The 13,049-nt window shown below is 39.7% G+C and overlaps 1 protein-coding gene across 2 annotated transcripts in view; it reads left to right on the forward strand.

The window, feature by feature from the left end:
* The window catches only part of LOC140210709 (uncharacterized), a 55,763-nt gene that overhangs the window by 452 nt on the left and 42,262 nt on the right, over nt 1-13,049 (forward strand). The gene's annotated exons all lie outside the window — the stretch shown is intronic.

A 13,049-nucleotide genomic window follows, 5' to 3' on the forward strand; every position in this document is an offset into this window, starting at 1 on the left:
TAAAATCTTTCCCCAATGAATGAAATTCTTAAGACTAGAAATGCTAGAAATCTTAAATAAAAACAGAAAGTGCTATAAAAATTCAACAGGTCAGGCAGCAGCTGTGGAGAAGAAACAGTTCATACTTTGGGCCCTGGACCGTTTTAAAAGAACTGTGAAAAGGTGAAAACAATATAGTTTTTTTCTCTCTCTTTTCCCAGATGTATGTTGCAGGTATCATGAACAAGCCTAGTTTGTATTGCTTGTTCTTAATTCCCTTTGCTTCCGTTGGCTTATTCCAGGAATAATTGTTTTTAGGTATCAGTTGAACTTAAAAGACATTGATTTGGAGCCATGCAAGAAAATAAGGGCAAGAGTAGACCATCTAATCTGTTAAATTTGCCCACCTTTCAATATGCTGGTGACAAGCTCCTACTCATCTTCTGAACGGCTTGCCATCAACTCTGATCTTTTAAAAAAAAGTCTTTGTCCACCTTAAGCGTTTGTATAGTGATCCGTACACCCTAGCTCAGAAAAGAACAAACTTCAATCTTATTCGGCATGTATATTTACATGTATTAAGAATTTGTTGTAGTGTATTGTTGAAATATGCAACAAAAACAAATTCAACAATTATAAAGAATTATTATATAACACTAATGTTGCAAGTATAGGCTTTCCGATATATATTGGTGGACTGCTATACAGAATCGCTGGCATACGTCGTGAAATTTGTTAACTTTTCGGCAGTTGTGCAATGCGATGCATAATAATAGAAAAAAAATGTGAATTATAGTAAATATTTATATATTGAATAGTTAAATAGGTAGTGCACAAAATAGAAATTAAAAAGTAGTGAGGTAGTGTTTATGGATTCACTGCCGATTCTGTAATCGGATGGCAGAGGGGAAGAAGCTGTTCCTGAATCATTGAGTGTGTGCCTTCAGGCTTCTGTACCTCTTCTCACGGCAGCATGACCTAGGTGATGGGGGTCTTTGATGATGGATGCTTCCTTTTTGAGGCGTCACTCCTTACAACAATCCCGTTATTTCGTGGGAATATTTGTTTTATTCTGAATATATTATTAACTTTTGTAATTTTCCCAAATGCCAGAGGGAAACTTAATCACTTTGATCATTAGTGTGACTGAATGACTTAACACAATGTGCTCTTACCTTAATTTTCGTTGAATACATTGAGAGTTTTCACATTCACAATGGGAACTTTTGTTTTCTGACAATTTAAATAGTACTCAGCTCACCAGGTACTGTACAGTGATGCTATGATCAGTCCTTTGTAGTTGAGATGATGTTGTTAAGATAAGGGCTATTCAGCCCATCCGTCTAGTCTGGTACAGTAACTGTCCTAAAAGTTCTTCCAGCGCTGTGGATAAAGAGGAACTGTTGATGTGTTAAGATTTTCATAAGGTATTTGATAAAGTGCCACATCAAAGGTCATTGCAGAAACCCCAAACCACGTGGTGTTAGAAGTAACTGATTCCCGTGAAACAGATAGTAGTTCTATTTTATGGTTGGCAAGATGTTGCAAGTTGTGTAGCAGAGGAATCAGTACTGGAGCTTTAGCATTCTATAATTGGTATGAATGTCTTTGATGAAGGTATGGCTGTTGAATTTGTTGATGGCACAAAGGTAGCAGGTGGGGTAAATTGTGAGGAGGAGGTAAGAAGGCTACTGTGGGATATATAGATAGGTTAAGAAAACAGGCAGACATTTGACAATTGGGGTATAATGTAGGCAGATGTGAAATTGGAAATGGTGGCAGAAACAAAGCAGATTATATAAATAATTAGAGATTGCATATTATATATGTAAATGCTTAGAGGTTGCAAAGCTCTGAGATGCAGAGGGATCTGGAATATCTTAGTCCATGATTTGCAGGATATTAAGCAAGTACAACTACCAGAACATTGCCATGACCGATGGAGTGTCTTAGTCCGAAAACTCAGCTCTTTATTCGTCATTATCTATGCTGCCTGACCTTCTGAGTTCCTCCAGCGTTTTGTGTGTGTTTCTCTGGATTTCTGGCATCTGCAGAATCTCTTGTATTTATGAATCTATGGAACTCTCTTCCTCACAAGCAGTCGAATTATTGCCTTTTAATTTTCTTAAGGTTGATGGCTTCTTGATAAGTGATGGAGTAAAAGGTCACAGGGATGCATTATTAAAGTTACAATCAGATCAACCACTGTTGATGGACTTGGCGCACTTGATGGAGCCAAGTGATCTCCTTCAGTATCTGGTTCACGCCTGATATGGCATCGAACTATACTTTAAATTATCCATTGTTTTGAATTTAGATTATGAAGACACGTAGTCCTCTTCTATTGTCATTTAGTAATGCATGCATTAAGAAATGATACAATATTCCAGTGCCATCTTTGATTACTCCAAACCAGATTTTCCTAATATCTGTTTCTAAATAGTAGTTCTCATGCTAAGATCCATGTTTAAACTCCATTATAAATAGTTTTCTCTGGGCTCTTTGGATTTGGATTGGAATCAAATTCCTCCAGTTGACTGACTAATGGTCTCTTCTATGTTGAGACATGATAGATAGACAGATGATAGATAAAAGAACAGACAGACAAATACATAGACAGGCAAAAAGACAGACAGATATATAGGTTGATAGACATGTAGACAGACAGTCAGACTAACTGATCATTGACAGAACATAATAAATTATTAGTATGAATGTCAAAAAGATTGGGTATGTGCCCCACTCTTGAACCAGAATCACTCTGGGTAATTTATTGCTTAAAGCATTTTATTGAATGCATTTAGTAATAACATTGCAGATTGCCGAATTCCCAGATTATTCAATTGGGGAAATTAAAAAGAAAACTATGGTCTATGACAAATTTGAATTGAATAAATTTAGCTTAGTACACACTGAACCTTTACAACATACTTCAACAGAGTCAATAATCCCAAAAATAAAGCTTCTGATGTAGGAGTTTTTAATTGAAGTTCGTGCATGTATGTATATTGAGGAAAAAATAACCAACATTGAAACAAGATGTTTAGCCACCAAAGAGGGAACCCTCACACTAATAAAGAAACCATCCAAATGACTCTCTTTACTACATGTTCTCACTATAAAAATACTATATATGCAGTCACCAATGTAAGCATTGAACAAAATAATCGTATGAAGAGAAACACAATTATATTTCGAAGGAATGTGCACAAGTTCAAGTTGCACCATCGCAACAAAAGAATTTAAATTCAATTAATTAAATAAAAATCTGAAATCAAGAAAATGATAGTGAATTGACATTAAAAAACTCTAGTTTATTCTTGCTCTTTAGGGATTAAAACCTCCTGGTCTAGCCTACATGTAACTCCAGATCAAGACCAGTGAATTAACTCCAAATGTTCTCTCAAATTACCAGCAACTCAGTTGTACTACAGTGTGGAGCTCAACAAATGCTTGCTCTGACAATATCCCGTTGAAGCCTTTTTAAGAATTCAGAGAATATATATGAAAGAAGTTGCGTGAAGTGTGCTTAACAATGTTGGTCGTTGAATTTTGAGCGCCCGATTTTCAGTTAATATCCATTTCCATTACGATGTTTTAATAATCCGTTTTCTCATCTAAACTATAGCATTATGATGCAATTAGTTCTGCACAAGGATTACACATACAGAAGTATGCTCAATTCCCCTATTTGTATTCATTCCAATAAAATACCAAATAGGGTATACAGTATCTCAGATAATTGTAAACAGCTCTCAATGTCACTATTCTGCATCTGTTGTTTGTGTAATGGGCCATTATGTGCTTCCGGCTCTCATGGTGCTTGGATTTTTGCTCCAGCTTTTCTGCAGTTTTCTTAGATATATACTGTATATCTTTGCATCTTCAATCCCTTCCAACCTATTTGTGTTTCATATGCAATCAACAGAGTCCAAAGTTACCTTGTGCTCCAATTCAATCTAACTTAAAGCTATGTAATACACACAAAATGCTGGAGTCAACATTCGGGTAGAGACCCTTCATCAGGACTGGAAAAAAATAAAAAAGTCGGGGTAAGAAGGTACGGGGAGAGGAGGAAGAAATGCAAGATGGTAGGTGATAGGTGAAAGCGGGAGAGGTGGAGGGATGAATAAAGAGCTGGGAAGTTGATTGGTGAAAGAGTTAAAAGGGCTGGAGAAGGGTGAATCCGATAGGGGAGGGTAGAAGTCTATGGAAGAAAAGTAAGGGGGAGGAGCACCAGAGGAAGGTGATGAGCAGATAAGGAGATAAGGTGAAAGAGGGAAATGGGAATGGGAGGGACAATTATGGGAAGCAACTTGCCCCGCCCCTCACTGTCCCTCACCATTTCCCCATTCCGTCCTCTCCTAACAAATTCCCCCTTCCCAAGCCCATTATCTCTTTCACCAATCAGCTTCACAGCTCTTTACTTCACCCATCCACCTGTCCCACTTGTACTTCTTCCTGCCCTCCCCCCACCTTCTTACTCTGACTTCTCATCTTTTTTCCAGTGCTGATGAAGGGTGTCCACCCAAAACATCGACTGTTTACTCTTCCCCATTGGTGCTACCTGGCCTGCTGAGTTCCTCCAGTATTTTGAGTGAATGACTTTGATTTCCAGCGTCTGCAGATTTTCTCTTGCTTGTAACTTAAATCTGCCGCAGGTGAAATCAGTGATGTTTGTCGCCTATATTAGTTCAGCTTTAAAATATTGTGTCTTTTTCCATTCATTCATGACTTCCTCTAATCTGCTACTGAGGTTGTACAGTTAATTAGGTAAAATAAAATCAGAGAGCTATACAAAACAGGAAGAGGTCTCTTCAGACCTACTTAGTGTATGTTGCCCTTGGTGCCTATTTTTGAACTAAGTGAACCCTAATCCATTTATTCTCCCCCTAGTCCTATCAACTACCCACCAGATTCAACTTTGCAGCAGGCATTTAACCTATCAAACATCCGTGGGGTGTAGGAGAAAACTGGAGCTCCTTGAGGATACCCACGTTCTCACCAGGAGAACATGCAGACTCCACATTGTGCCAGATATCAGGACTGAACCCACATTACAGGAGCTATGAGGCAGCATCTCCACTAACTATGCAACTATGCCACCACAAGCCTTGAGAATATTATTGGCATTTGTTCGAACAAACATGGGTCCAGATGGTGAAGGTTAATTAGATAAGGCAATGATTGATCTCAATTGATTGCCATTGGGAGTTAGAGAAGATTTTTTTTAAGCATTGGAGAGTGTCCAATGGATGTTCATGAGAATGATCCTGTGAATGAAAGGTTAACATCTGAGGAGCATTAGATATCTCTGGGCTAGTATTCCTTGGAATTAAGAAGAATGAGAGGGATGTCATTGGAACCAATTGAATGTGGAAAGGCTTGGGTAGAGTGGATGAGGAGAGGATGTTTTGAATAGTGGAAGAATACATGGATATGCCTTTACAAAAGGGCTGAGTGATTTCTTCAGCCACAGAGGATGGTGTGAATCTGTGGAATTCACTGCCACAGATGGCTGTGAAGGCTGAGTCATTGGGTATATTTAAGGTGGAGGTTGATAGGTTCTTGCTTTGTAAGGATATCAAAGGTTACAAGGAGGAAATTAGGAGAAAAGGAGAATGAGAGAGATAATAAGTTAGCCATGATCGCATGGTAGAACAGACAGATGGGTGTATAACCTAATTATGCTCCTATGTACTATGTTCTTAAGGACAGATTTATGCTCTCAATGATTTGACTTTCACTTTCAAGGAGTCTTCATCCCATGGTCTTGAAGTTTACTGCTTATTTATTTATTATTATTATTTTTTCTTTTTGTGTTTGCAGAGTTTGTTGTCTTTTGCTCACTGATTATTTAGCCCAAGCTGGTGTGGTCTGTCACTGATTCACTGATTCTGTTATGGATATTATTATTCTATGGGTTTATTGTGTATGCCCGAAAGAAAATGAATTTCAGGATTGTATATGGAGACGTGAGTACTTTGAATTTAATTTGATCTTTGAACTTTGAGAACTGCCAGTGATTGGGGTGTACTGGCCGAAGAATAAAGTGAGCAAGAATGATTTAACATTTGACATCACCAACACAAATACATGACCAGAAAAAAAATTATAATTCATAAATGCTGAAAGTAAACACAGAGGTACAGCAAGCAATTCATAAGATAAATGATGCATTTTGTCCGAAACAAAAGTAGGAGAAATTTTGCTGAGATTACACAGTATATAGCTGTGTTGAAACAACATTATTTGAAAGTCGTATGCAATGTCTATACTGACAAAAAATGTGTCTAAAAATGGCTCGAAGTCAATGTGGCTTAGATCCGTTTGATTGATTCCTGTTGTTCTATGAAGATAATGTAAGATTGGCCCACACTTAGTAGAATTTAGAAGAGATTGAAAGGGATTGACGGGGCAGGTGCAGAGAAGATTTTTTTCCCCTCTAGTTTGGCAGTTCTAGGGGCTGCAGTTCAAGATAAGGGTCAACCAATGAAACCTGGATGAGGAGGGTGTATTTCCTTGTAGACTGTGGATTGCGAATCTTTGGAATTCTCTTAATACAGAGGAGCTTTATGTTCCAGTCAAGGCTGAGATTATGAGACAATTGAAAATATAGGAAATCGAGGTACATGGGGACGGTGGGGAATGTGGACAATGGATGTGATCCGCCATGAACTCAATGAATGGCAAAGCAGCAATAAGGTCTGCATGACTTACAGTTTCTATTTCTTACACTCCTATTCATAGCACGGATATGTTCAAACTGATGGACGAGTTAAAATACACCCTAAGTTTTCTTTCTCCCTGTTTTTATCTGTGAGTATTATTTATTCAGTTTTCTTGTGTCGAACAGGAAAGTTCCCTGAAATTAACGGTGTATAAAAACCAAATCTAAAGCACCCTCACTTTATATTAGCATAATACTTGAGATTATCTAGTTTCTGCCTCGAGTCTCATTTGGGGTTTTGATTTGGTTCTGGAGGCATTCAGGCATACAAAACTATATTTCATGCAAATAAGATGGGTGGAGGTCAGGGGCTAGGCTGCAATATACGGAAAGATAATATGAAATAAAATTACAATATAAAAAGCCAATTGACAGTTGTAAAAGACTCAGTTATGTTCATCAGCTCTCAGCTTGCTTGAGTTACTAACTATATGTTCAGCTTTCTCTACTGATCAAATCAGAATCATAAGATTTTGAAATCAGCATGTAGATAGTTTATTTTATTATTATTTGATCCATTCTGCCTTAGTAAGATCGAGGGCAAAGTAAAAAACAGTGATGGGGGTAATACAGTCCCCACTACTTACACCATCTTGGCAAAAAGTAGCAAATAACTGAAGTTATGCTGAGTTAGTTACCCTCATCACGAGAGCATTACTTGAACTGTATCGGTTTGGGTTCTGCAGTTGGAATGACAGTGAAACTGCCCACTGACACCTCATTGCGCTGTGAAACTGAGACCAAACCTTCTTGCCTCTCTCGGTTGTTGCTCCGTCTGATCTTTGGAGCCGCTCCAGTCTTCAATGCCCACAGATAGGGAAAACAATGAGAGTTTCATGCTTCAGGTTTCAAGGCTGTCTTCTATATGCCCCTGAACTAAGATAACTCTTGATGTTTCCAACCACCCTTGCCTATGCCCTTATACAGTACTTTTCCTACCTGCACTGCTCTTCTTACATACAGTAACTGTTACACTATATTCTCCAATTCTTCCTTCTGTGCTACCTCTATAAATGTACAAATGCCATGGATCATCCAGATGGCATACAAACAAAAGCTTTTCACTCTGTCTCAGTATATGTCACAATAATAAATAAATTCCAGTCCCAATTTCAACTCATTATAGGAAAGATGGGGAAGCTTCAAAGCAGTTGCTGAGGAGATTTACCAGCATGCTGTCAGGATTAGAGAGCACAAGGAGAGGTTGAGCAAGCTAAGGCATTTTTCTTTCGGGAGCAAAGGAAGATGTGAAGTGACTTGATAAGGTGATAAGAGGCATAGATAGATTGGACAGCCAGAGACTTTTTGCCCAGAGTGGAAATGGCTAATACAAAGGGGCATGGGTTTTACGGTGATTGGAGAAAAGTATTGGAGGGGGGATGTCAGAGGTAGTTTTTTTTTAACACAGAGAGTGGTCAGTACATTGAATGTATTGCCAGAGGTGGTGGTGAAGGCAGATACATTAGGGACATTTAAGAGACTCTTAGATAAGCACATGGATGAAAGAAAAATACAGGGTTATGTGGGAAGGAAGGGTTAAATTGATCTTAGAGTAGCTTAAAGCTGGGCACAATATCATGGACAGAAGGGCTGAACAGTACTGTTCAATATAACTCTTTGCGTGTGGTTGCTTCACTGCCTCCTCATCACAGACAAGAATTAGCACATACTGTAGTTCGTACTGTTATCTCACAGCTCCAGTGAACCGGGTTCGATTCTGACTTCTGCTGTTGTCTGTGTGGTGTCTGCATGTTCTCCCTGTGACTCTGTGGATTTGCCCCGGGGGTCTGGTTTGTTTCCACATCCCAAAAGACATGCTGGTTAGTAGGTTAACTAGATCCTGTAAGTAAAATATTCTAAATGTAGGTGCACGCTGGGCAAACCAGGGGTGTTCGTGAGCATATATCAGAGAATAGGTTAGAAGAAGTAAGTGGAAGAACGAGATTGATTCAATTGCTCTTGGAGCCAGCATGGATTTAATGGGACAAATAGCCTCCCTCCATGTCATAAGGAAATCTGAATATGATGCCTTTGTACCACTTCGCAATTATAACCTCAAAACATGAACTGCTCAAATTTTCCTCCTTCAAAAATACAAAGTGGTGGTATTTGGTTTGTGGGCACGTGGCCAAGTGGTTAAGGCATTGGACTAGCGACCTAAAGGTCGTGAGTTCGAGCCCCAGCTGAGGCAACATGTTGTGTCCTTGAGCAAGGCACTTAATCACACATTGCTCTGAGATTGACACTGGTGTCCTAATGCCCTTCCCTTGGACAACATCGGTGTCGTGGAGAGGGGAGACTTGCAGCATGGGCAACTGCTGGTCTTCCATACAACCTTGCCCAGGCCTGCGCCCTGGAGAGTGAAGACTTTCCAGGCGCAGATCCATGGTCTCGCAAGACTAACGGTATTTGGTTTTCACTCTGTACTTTGGTTGTATATTTCTCAATCAAATATGTAATGAGTTTGTATCGTGAACTTTGAGTTAACTTTAACCTTAACTCACACAAGAGTTAACTCAGTTGGTACATGAATTATTGTGCCTTATAATAAAATAGCAATAATGATGTTAAATGTTTAACAAAAAATCTCAACAGGAACAAAATTGAAACCCACTGTACAAAATGAGTTGGTGTACATGTGGTGTGCATTTGATTCATGTGTTTATGTTAAAGTTTTCCCACAGCTATGGTGAGCCAAAAATCAAATGTAATAGAAACACTGGGGAAAATGAAAGGATCTAGTGCTCTCCCAGCATATAGACCATAAGACAAAGGAGCGGAAGTCGGCCATTCGGCCCATCGAGTCTGCTCTGCCATTTTATCATGAGCTGATCCATTCTCCCATTTAGTCCCACTCCCCCGCCTTCTCACCATAACCTTTGATGCCCTGGCTACTCAGATACCTATCAATCTCTGCCTTAAATACACCCAATGACTTGGCCTCCACTGCTGCCCGTGGCAACGAATTCCATAGATTTACCACCCTCTGGCTAAAAAAATTTCTTCGCATCTCTGTTCTGAATGGGCACCCTTCAATCCTTAAGTCATGCCCTCTCGTACTAGACACCCCCATCATGGGAAACAACTTTGCTGCATCCACTCCGTCCATGCCTTTCAACATTCGAAATGTTTCTATGAGGTCTCCCCTCATTCTTCTAAGCTCCAAGGAATACAGTCCAAGAGCGGACAAACGTTCCTCATATGTTAACCCTGTCATTCCTGGAATCAGTCTAGTGAATCTTCTCTGTACCCTCTCCAACGTCAGCACATCCTTTCTTAAATAAGGAGACCAAAACTGCCCACAGTACCCCAAGTGAGGTCTCACCAGCGCCTTATAGAGCCTCAACATCACATCCCTGCTCCTGTACTCTATTCCTCTGGAAATGAATGCCAACATTACATTCGCCTTCTTCACCACCGACTCAACCTGGAGGTTAACCTTAAGGGTATCCTGCACAAGGACTCCCAAGTCCTGTTGCATCTCAACTTTGAATTCTCTCCCCATTTAAATAATAGTCTGCCGGTTTATTTCTTCTGCCAAAATGCATAACCATATACTTTCCAAGATTGTATTTAATTTGTCACTTCTTTGCCCACTTTCCCAATCTATCCAAGTCTCTCTGCAAACTCTCTGTTTCCTCAGCACTACCTATCTTTGTATCATCAGCAAACTTAGCCACAAAGCCATCTATTCCATAATCCAAATCGTTGATGTACAACGTAAAAAGAAGTGGCCCCAACACGGACCCCTGTGGAACACCACTGGTATTTGAAGAATAGACTCTTCTCCAGCTTCCAGCCGGGTACAGGTATTGATTTCAATCAATGTTTCAATGACAAACTTTGCCAACTTCATCAAGGATGATGCCTGGCCAAATCTAGTCCAGTGGTATTTATACTCCCATAGTCCGTCCTTCCTGATTGGTTAGTCCTCATCCAATGAAGTTTCTAATCTCCAAGATTGTTTACCATCGAATTCCAGTTCTTTCTTAGAGTGAGAGCTTTATTTTTGTTAAAATTATTTCCCACTCGTGTTATTTCAATGGCTCTCTTTTACCAAGTGGTCCAAGAGACATTTGTACCTGGCTAGAAGCCCGAGAAGAGTTTATTCGCTGGGGAAAATTTGTTCTGCTCAGAATTTATGACTTTTTTAATAGTTTGCCAGCTATAACAATCTCAATGGCGAGTCCGCAAAAGTTTACTTATTTTGAGATATGTAACTATTATGTATTGATTGGAAACATAAGCTTGGACAGGTCTCCATGGGAAGACAGTAGGTTAGGCATTCCTATAATAATATTAAGGAATGCTTTTAATCAGAATTTTGCTTTTTAGCTGAGAGTAGCAGAACAGATTCCTTCAAACTTTCGTACCTTCTAAATTTTTATTAGTTTCAATAATTAAGAAAAGCAAGGTAAATGAGAGTAATCCAAAACAGACTACTGCAGCTGCTGGAAGGCTTGAATAAAAATAGAAAATTAAGTACTCAGCAGATTGGGTAACATCTGTGGAGAACAGAACAGTAATGTGAAATGTTAAGTCTTGATGCAGGGTCCCCACACTAAACATCGACTGTTTATTCATTTCCATGGATGCTGCCGCACCTGCTAATTTCCTCCAGCATTTTGTGTATGTTACTCTGGATTTCCAGCATCTGCAGAATCTCTTGTGTTTACGCAATGTTAACTATGTTCCTCTCTCTCTGCATCTGCTGCCTGGCCTGCTGAGAACTGCCACTGTTTTCTGGGGGATTTTTTTGAGAATATAAATTGGGTTTTTTTTTGAGAGAAAAATATTTAAACTTGTAATTGCCTTCAAGGATACCATGTCCCAAATTAAGACTCTAAGCCTCTTCTAGGATAGAGTTCAGTCTCAGAGCTCAGCTGAAGACTGAGTCACTTCCAAAACAGAGTTCAGTCTCAAAGTTGGGTTTCAATGCTATGGGCAGAATTGTTGAATGTGAGGAAAGAAAGAGTGAAATTAGAAAGGAAAATGAGCGGCAGGGCATGCAGTACTGGAGGAACTCAATAGGTCAGGCAGGAAAGAAAAGTGTCAGTTATTATGGAGAAAACAAGACCTTCCACATTTCAGACCAAGACCTTCCAATATTGGGTTTAGTTTGATAATATTCCTATGTGCCTTGTGCTGTTATGTCTGCTCTTGTTGAACTTGTGAAGAATAATTCGTGGATAATGTGAAAACCTCTTGTTGTCTTTGTTAGGGTGTAATCTAGAGTTAGGTTATTTCGCAAAATATCAAGTTCAGCAACCAACCTTTATACCTGAACATGGATTGTACATTAAATTTAAAATGCAGTTCTGGACAATAGTTTCCTGGATCTGTGGACACCAGTTAATTGAAAACCAGACAATGCTGATTAAAACTCATATTGGGTGTCTGGAGTGTGGGTGCAAAGAAGGATGTATGAAAGTTTTATGTAATTCAAAGGAAGCATATATATAGAAACATAGAAAATAGGTGCAGGAGTAGGCCATTCAGCCCTTCGAGCCTGCACTGCCATTCAGTATGATCATGACTGATCATCCAACTCAGAACCCTGTACCTGCCTTCTCTCCATACCCTCGATCCCTTTAGCCACAAGGGCCATATCTAACTCCCTCTTAAATATAGCCAATGAACTGGCCTCAACTGTTTCCTGTGGCAGAGAATTCCACAGATTCACCACTCTCTGTGTGAAGAAGTTTTTCCTCATCTCGGTCCTAAAAGGCTTCCCCTTTATCCTCAAACTGTGACCCCTCGTTCTGGACTTCCCCAACATCGGGAACAATCTTCCTACATCTAGTCTGTCCAATCCCTCTAGAATTTTATACGTTTCAATAAGCTCCCCCCCTCAATCTTCTAAATTCCAGAGAGTATAAACCTAGTCGATCCAATCTTTCATCGTATGAAAGTCCTGCCATCCCAGGAATCAATCTGGTGAACCTTCTTTGTACTCCCTCTATGGCAAGAATGTCTTTCCTCAGATTAGGGGACCAAAACTGCACACAATACTCCAGGTGTGGTCTCACCAAGGCCTTGTACAACTGCAGTAGTACCTCCCTGCTCCTGTACTCGAATCCTCTTGCTATGAATGCCAGCATACCATTCGCCTTTTTCACCGCCTGCTGTACCTGCATGCCCACTTTCAATGACTGGTGTACAATGACACCCAGGTCTCGTTGCACCTCCCCTTTTCCTAATCAGCCACCATTCAGGTAATAATCTGTTTTCCTGTTCTTGCCACCAAAGTGGATAACCTCACATTTATCCACATTAAATTGCATCTGCCATGAATTTGTCCACTCACCTAACCTATCCAAGTCACCCTGCATCCTCTTAG

This window comes from Mobula birostris, chromosome 15, assembly GCF_030028105.1.
Source record: "Mobula birostris isolate sMobBir1 chromosome 15, sMobBir1.hap1, whole genome shotgun sequence".
Lineage (NCBI taxonomy): Eukaryota > Metazoa > Chordata > Chondrichthyes > Myliobatiformes > Myliobatidae > Mobula > Mobula birostris.